Here is a 7,600-nt window from a genome sequence, read left to right as displayed (position 1 = left end):
CTATTGTTGGACTCCCATCATCCCTAGCTAGCAGGATCAGTGGGCGGGGATGGTGGGAGTTGCAGTCCACCAATCGCCGGGGACACAAGTTTTAGAAACACTGCCATAGACAGTGTGTTCAGAGCTAGCTGTAGAACAATAAATGCAATACAAATGACCCAGTCGAGCTTTGCCATGTGATAAAATGGGAAGCCTACGCCGTCATCAGCCAGTGAAATTAGTACATTTTCATTATGGCTCTGTTTACATTTCCAGCATGCCTCTGTTCCAGCACCCTTAAAGGTAAAGGTACCCCTGCCCGTACGGGCCAGTCGTGTCTGACTCTAGGGTTGTGCGCCCATCTCACTTAAGAGGCCAGGGGCCAGCGCTGTCCGGAGACACTTCCGGGTCACGTGGCCAGCGTGACGAAGCTGCTCTGGCGAGCCAGCACCAGCGCAGCACACGGAAACGCCATTTACCTTCCCACTTTTAAAGCGGTACCTATTTATCTACTTGCACTTAGGGGGGCTTTCGAACTGCTAGGTGGGCAAGAGCTGGGACCGAATGACGGGAGCTCACCCTGCCGCGGGGATTCGAACTGCCGACCATGCGCTCGGCAAGTCCTAGGCACTGAGGTTTTACCCACAGCGCCACCCGCGTCCCAATTACAGCACCCTTACATTCCAGTGATTCCTCTTTGGTAAACTCCATCTTGCAGCCTTCACCACCACCTAAAAGATGCAATGAATGTCCAAGAACCTTGCCAACACTGCCAGACTGTGCAGATCAGGGAGGGCTAGAGCAACATTTTCTGGATCCTGCACTGACTTTTGCAAGAGTGATTGAGCAATGCACTTCCCTGCAGCATTATCCCAAAGCTAATCCAGCTTGAGCAGTGCTGGAGCAATTCCTCCATGTACTTCCTTTGGAGGCCGGCATGACACTCCCTTGTGATCAGTCTAGGATCATTCTACATTGCCTTCCATTCTGGGCTCCTGACTCTTGAACCATTTGTTCAGTCCCACTTCTTGTCTGAGATATCTGAATTTGCCAACTTTCTGGACTGAAGGAACTTTCTATGGTCTTAATGTCCTAATGTTCACTGGCTCTTTCAGGGCCAGCTCCAGAATTTGGGGAAGAGCCCTGCTGATGTGTCCTTGATGTCCTCTAATGCCTACTCTGACTTTGTCCCTCTGGTGGTGCTCCTTCCACTGCCAGTCTTGGCCTCTCCCTTATATGCAAGTGGACTCACCTAGCACAGCACATTACACCACAGCTGCCTTCAGGGAAAGTCACTTGTGTGAGGGGGTGGAGCAACCAGCAACCTCCCCTTCACACTCACAAATGGGCTTACCCTACAATGGCAGTAGCATAATGGGCCAGTGAGTCCACTGATTGCTTAATTCCTGCATAGTCTTAACTTACTGCACAGTTTGGGGATGCCCTTCAGCCATCATAGCTTGAGCTGTAGAAAGTAAAAACTACTATTTCATGTTGTAATGCACACTGTGTTACAACATCCCTTGGTGACCCTGATCAGTTTTGTGGCCTGCGGCCCTTCTTAGTAACAACAACAACAAAATCAGAATTCTGCCCCCATGCCCATTTTCTAGTCTTGTCTCTCTATTGATACCAATGGCTGGGAGAAGTAAAACCATTTTAGTCTCAGATGCTCCTCCCAACTTCAGACGGGATGTGGCAGAGTAAGTGGTTTAAGGCTTACAGCCTATGGCTACCCACCATCTAAAGGGCAATACCACAAATATTAACAATGTAAATGGGTTATGGCTTGCAGCTCACCATCTGTGTGATGGTAAACCTCAGCAATAACAAGCAGAAACCATAGAATGTAACTTCGATTGAAGATGTCAGGGATAAAAAGGTTGTGGCAACTGGAAAAAACACGCACATTCCAATTAATTTTTCATTTTTCATCATTAGCATTCTTTAAATTGCAGATAAAACCCACTGAGGAAGTTAATTAATTTAAATCAATGATGGACTTCCTAGATTCAAGAAGCATCCTGGATATTCTAATAATAAAAGCTATTGAAAATGTGGTGATGCCAATTAGTCAAGCTGTAAATTGCAGAGAGCCATACAAAGCCACAAACACAACTTCCAATATCTTTCAGATATATTGCAAGGCAGAGATAGAAAGTCAGCAATTAATCCAACTCTGCTACAATTAATTATAAAGTTCATGGTCCTGCTACCATAATGAAAAGACACTTCTCATGTTTTATTACGTAGATGGGGCAGAAAGTGTAATCTCTTGTTAAGTGGTCATTACGTAGTAGATACATTTTTTCTGGGTTTATGACATCAAGTTTTATGAATGCCTTATCCCTCTGCTCATTGCTGTTTCCTATTATATAAATGGCTATGTGAAAGTAAAGATATTGAAGTTCACTTGTTGGCTGGAGCAAAGTGGTTTAATACAGAAGCCAAAGTACAACAGAAGGCACCAGCACTGATTAAATATGGAATACTGCTGATGTATCAATGTGCCATATGTATTTTCTTTACAACATGAAAGGCTGATACAATGGACACCATGGGATTCAATCACATGCCAACAAATTCAAGTTGCACAATTAAATTTGGTCAGTGTTGTTGCACAGGAAACCCACTCTCCTCCCCCATCAGACAAAGTGTCAAAGAGTGACAGGAAAATGCACTCGACAGAATGGGATAGCAATTGCTTCACACAACATCAGATAACTTCCCCACAAACAAATCAGGATGAATGCTCAAGTTTCCCACAGCCCAGCTCCATAGCTGGCCAGGGGGGGCTCAGGTGATTCCTCAGCTGGAGTAGACTTGGGACAGATGAGGGTCACGTGCCTCATCAAGTCCAGATTCTGCAATCAGCTTGCAAAGTGTGAAAGGGAAGCAGACTGAGATGCTGTGTTTACTCAACTGCCCGTGGTGATGGACCTTGGCTTGGCTGCTCCTGGACTCTATGGGACCGTGCTTCAGGTTTGACTCTGATCTTCAGACTTGGTTGCTTGGACTGACCCTGGACTGTGTTTCCTGACCTTTGGACTGTGTTTCCTGACCTCTGGACTTTGCTTGCATGGATTGACCCCCAGACCTTGAACTTGATGCACTGACTCACTGCCAGGTAGGCCAGAGGTTCAGGACACCCACAGTCTTTGCATAAATAAATCTGAAAGCAGCCAATACAGAAAAGCACTGGCTTGTGTCAAACCTGAAATTGTGTCAAACCTTTTTGGCTATAATTCTGTAGTATGGCGGATATATTATTATAATATAGAAATGTAAATATTGGCAATATGTGAAATAGTGCTACTCTTACTACTGAATACATTATTTAATTAAGCATTGCAGAAAACACTGCAAACACTGCAAAGACCTAGCACAGAAAATTAGAATCAAGACACATGGGACATTCCCTGAGCCAGACCATCAGCTCCAATTTCCAACCCAGAGCAAACACATGGCAATGGAAATTAGCAGAAGACCATATTTGGTGTTAAGGTCCTAGGACTGCCCTGAGTTACTTTACACACAAGACAATCTGAGCATGGTGCCCTATTCTGATGATGAAGTCAAGAAGGTGCAAAGTGCCTACAACTCGCAATAGCACTGAATGAAGTTGAAAACCTGTTACAGTGGTACCTCGCAAGACGAATGCCTCGCAAGACGAAAGAGTTTTTTGTTTTTTGAGTTGCTTCGCAAGACGAATTTCCCTATGGGCTTGCTTCACAAGACAAAAACGTCTTGCGCCTTTTTCAATGCATTCCTATGGGAAACCGTCAATGCATTTCCTATGGGAAACCGTGCTTCGCAAGACGAAAAATTCATAAGACGAACAAACTCGCAGAATGAATTAATTTCGTCTTGCGAGGCACCACTGTACTTTAAAAGTAAGTGCTTGGATTTAGTTAATGCATAAATGGCCAGAAGGAACAGACATCTTTATACCTCAAGAATGCTTTTGGGAAAGCTCCCAAGAATAGGGTTGCCATATTTCAAAAAGTGAAAATTCAGACACAAAAGTTGTTGAGCTTTTTATGGCAAAGTTGTTGAACCTGGACCCTGTTGCTGACTGCCATATTCCAGTGATGTCCAGGAAACTCCAGGTGGATGGTAGCCCTACAATGCAGCTGTCACTTAGAGCAGCAGTTAGGCTTTTCTGTGTGTCTAAAAAGACAAACAGAAAAACTTCTATTTAGAGCAGGCATTAGGAACCTCAGTCTAATTGCAGCCATAGGCACCCTCTGCAGGCCACACCTTTTAACAGTCCTGCTTTATACCCTCCTTGAGTATTTTTGCCTGCCTGGAATGCATCCTTGTTTTTCTTGCATTTCAGTGAAATAAAGGGATGTACAAGCAGGTGTAGAAACTAGTCTATGGTACAAAGGTATAATCCACATTTGTTTTCTGCCCACTTTTGTCTCTAGGAAGGTTGCCCAGAAGGGAATATGCCCTTCAGGCTGAAAAAGATCCCACCCACCCCCCTTTAGAAGTGCAGCCACCACTGAACATTCATAGAATTTACCCACTCTTTCAGAAAGGGAGCAGTTGAATGGCCACCACACCCACTTTTGCAGGGCACAATTAGCCCTGTGAAAGTGAGAGGGGGTATTCAGCCCAGCTTTAGGCTAAATCAGCTTTACATTCAGTATGCTGAAAGTCTGGAATGAAGTTGGTACTTTGAGCTCCACCTATTTCATTCGTTGCTGCTTTAGATATGGTGTGTGTCAAACATGAGCTCAGCACATGGTGTTATAAACAAGACTATTAAAAAGGGTAGAAATCCCTGTGGATCAATGCAGGTAATGGAAATACAATGCAATTACTAACGGGGAGCTGGTGTTTCTGGATGCAGAAGATACTAACACTCCCTGCTAAAGAAAGATCTATTGAACTGTGATGTGTAAATGTAAACCCTTCCAAGGTTTGTTTGAGGTCAGGTTTTTAAAAGTTTGGAAGCCCATGCAATTTTCCAGATTAGGAGCTGGGGTACGACGGCAGAGCTGGTCTCTTGCACAGTACTTCCTGGATACGGCCAAGTTAGAAATATCACAAAAATATTCCTTCTCTCTACCCTGCTTCCTGTAGTTTGATACATCTGTTTCTGATTTTAGTAATATCAGGAAGTGAAGACTCACAGGAACATTAAATTAGAGAAAGAGGAAAGAAACATTTTATATGACTTAGCTAACTCATGAAAACAGCTGATTGATGCTGTGAGCATGGAGGTGGCGATCTTCCAGTTAAGTTAAAGATGGGGAATCTTTGTCTCTCCAGATGTTGCTGGACCATCTGTGACCATGCTGCTTGGAGCTGATGTCAGTTAAAGTCCAAAAACATAAGGAGAGCCACAAGTTTCTTACCTCCAATTTTAGTTCACCTCTTATCACTACTGTGTGGAGGTTGGCTGAAACAGCCTCCATTTGATGACTCTCAATTTAGAGTGGATCACTCCTATTCTGTGGAGAGCCTGGTGAAAGCAGCAAAGGAGAAAGCAGAGATTCAAACATAGAGATTCAAACCATTTCAATCAAGTCCTATACTGACCAAGGAGAGTCAACTGGGATCCTTTTGAGGCTAGAAATGGCTTCCAGTTCAACTGTTTTGCTGCTCCTGTTTCCCAAAAGAGGACATGGATTTTATGGCTGAACACTGAAATAGGCTTTGGACTACTGCAGATAATGTCTGCACATGACTGAGATTAGCCTCTGGTATTTGTTTTATTATTTCTACAATTCGTATACCACTGAATCACAATCATCTCTAAGTAGTGTACAAGAGACCCAATGCAATAGGACTAGGAATGAGTTAAAACTATAAAATCAGAGTTCAGTTTAAAAGCCTGCTGTAGTAAGCAAAACAAAAATGATCTACAAGCTGATGTATGCTGCTGTCCAACCCCAAAGTCCATTTGTGCACAATTTATTGCCATATGGGCAGACCCTGTCCTTCACATTAAAATTACAAAGCAAATAAGAGACTGGGATACTGCCCCTCAACAAATAACCATTGGATCACCCCAAAACACAGCATGGTTCTCTCCTATACACTATCATAAAAGTATTTTATCCTGTGGCCCTCCAGATGTTGTTGGATTCCTAACTCTCATCAGTCCTAGCCAGCAGGGCCGATAATATGAAGGGCCACAGATTGCCCATTCCTGCTGAAGAGGGCAACCAAACTCTGGGGTGATATGCAGGATTGATTTCCTGAATCAGACAATGTAAGATGTGAATTGGCCTTGATGGGAGGAAGGACATGATCTAATCATGAAATTGCAATGTTCGAAAATGGGATCAAAGGGAAAACAGCTGTTAGGTAAGAAGATTGCAAGAGGCAATGATAGCAACCATTTTCATAAATGTGAACATGTTAAACAGAAAAGCCATAAATCGTAACTAACATTTGCCTATTAACCAGACGGCTAGTCGTTTCGAGAACAGAGACGCTAGGAGTCTCTCAGCTGGAGTCTCTCCAAACACTATGAATCACAGATGAGACCTGAGCTTCTGAGCACACATAACACTGCCAGGTGAAACCAAAGAATGTAATCTCTGGATATAAACATATCTTTGAGTTCAGCGATCGGAATTTGGTGCTTTAGCAGAACAACAATTCCTGTGTTATATGCTGAAAAAACAAACCTGCCCTATTCTGATTGCAATCTGCATGCATAACTTCCACTCATACATAGCTTCTTTTATATTCAACATCTGTGGGAAAGGCTGCTTCCCAAGCTGGCCTCATGCCTGCCAAATAAAACCCAGAGGAAATTGGCCAAGCTGCTCGAACACCATTGTGAGAGAGGTCAAGCTTTAAGGATGACCTTTGATCCCACGACCTTTGATTCTGCATCTGAACTCCTTGAATTGCAAGAGCACAAGGGGGCTAAGAGAATGACCTGGGGAGACCCTAAAAGGCTGGTTGCTTCATTTTCATAAATGGCCACATGGCTATTAATAGCTTTGCCAGCTATTCCTGGAAAGTATTATCATCTGAAGTTTTAGGAAGTGGTTAAGATGGCCAAGAAGATAGCACTAAAACATTCTTTGTTTTTTCAAATACTCCCATAATAACCTTAAGTAAGAACATAAGGCAAGCAGGGGGAAGACGACTCCAAACGATCAACCTCAGCTGAAATAGTATTACAGAAATAACATTTTTCCAATTGTGTACAGTTCAGAGTCTGGATGTAATCTAATAGGTAGGACTAGGAGACCAGGCATTTCCAGGACTTCCCATGTGTCCTTGAGCAAGTTGCTACCTCTGCCTCATTTCCCTATCTATAAAATATTATGCTACACAACCATCGGAATCAAATCCAAGGGGTCGAGGTTCCTTTGATGCCTCCAATAAAATATTCGAGGGGCATTGCCATTCAGATGGAGTGTGTGTCTGTTGTGTATTATGATCAATTGTGTAGATTGAGGCCTCCTCCCCCCCCCCAGTATTTTATTCAAGTTGGCACCCCTGAACTGTCTGCTTTTAGTTTGAACTGTCTGCTTTTAGTTTCAGCTTACTTTATATACACATAAGATATACTCAGCGAAAAAAATACATTGTGGAACCTATGTGTTCTTAGACCTGTTCAAGAGACAATCAGTGCACACTCTGGTGC

This window comes from Podarcis tiliguerta, assembly GCF_965153285.1.
Source record: "Podarcis tiliguerta genome assembly, chromosome: 4".
NCBI classification, from domain to species: domain Eukaryota; kingdom Metazoa; phylum Chordata; class Lepidosauria; order Squamata; family Lacertidae; genus Podarcis; species Podarcis tiliguerta.
The sequence above is the reverse complement of the archived record's forward strand: the minus strand, read 5'-3'. Positions refer to the sequence as shown.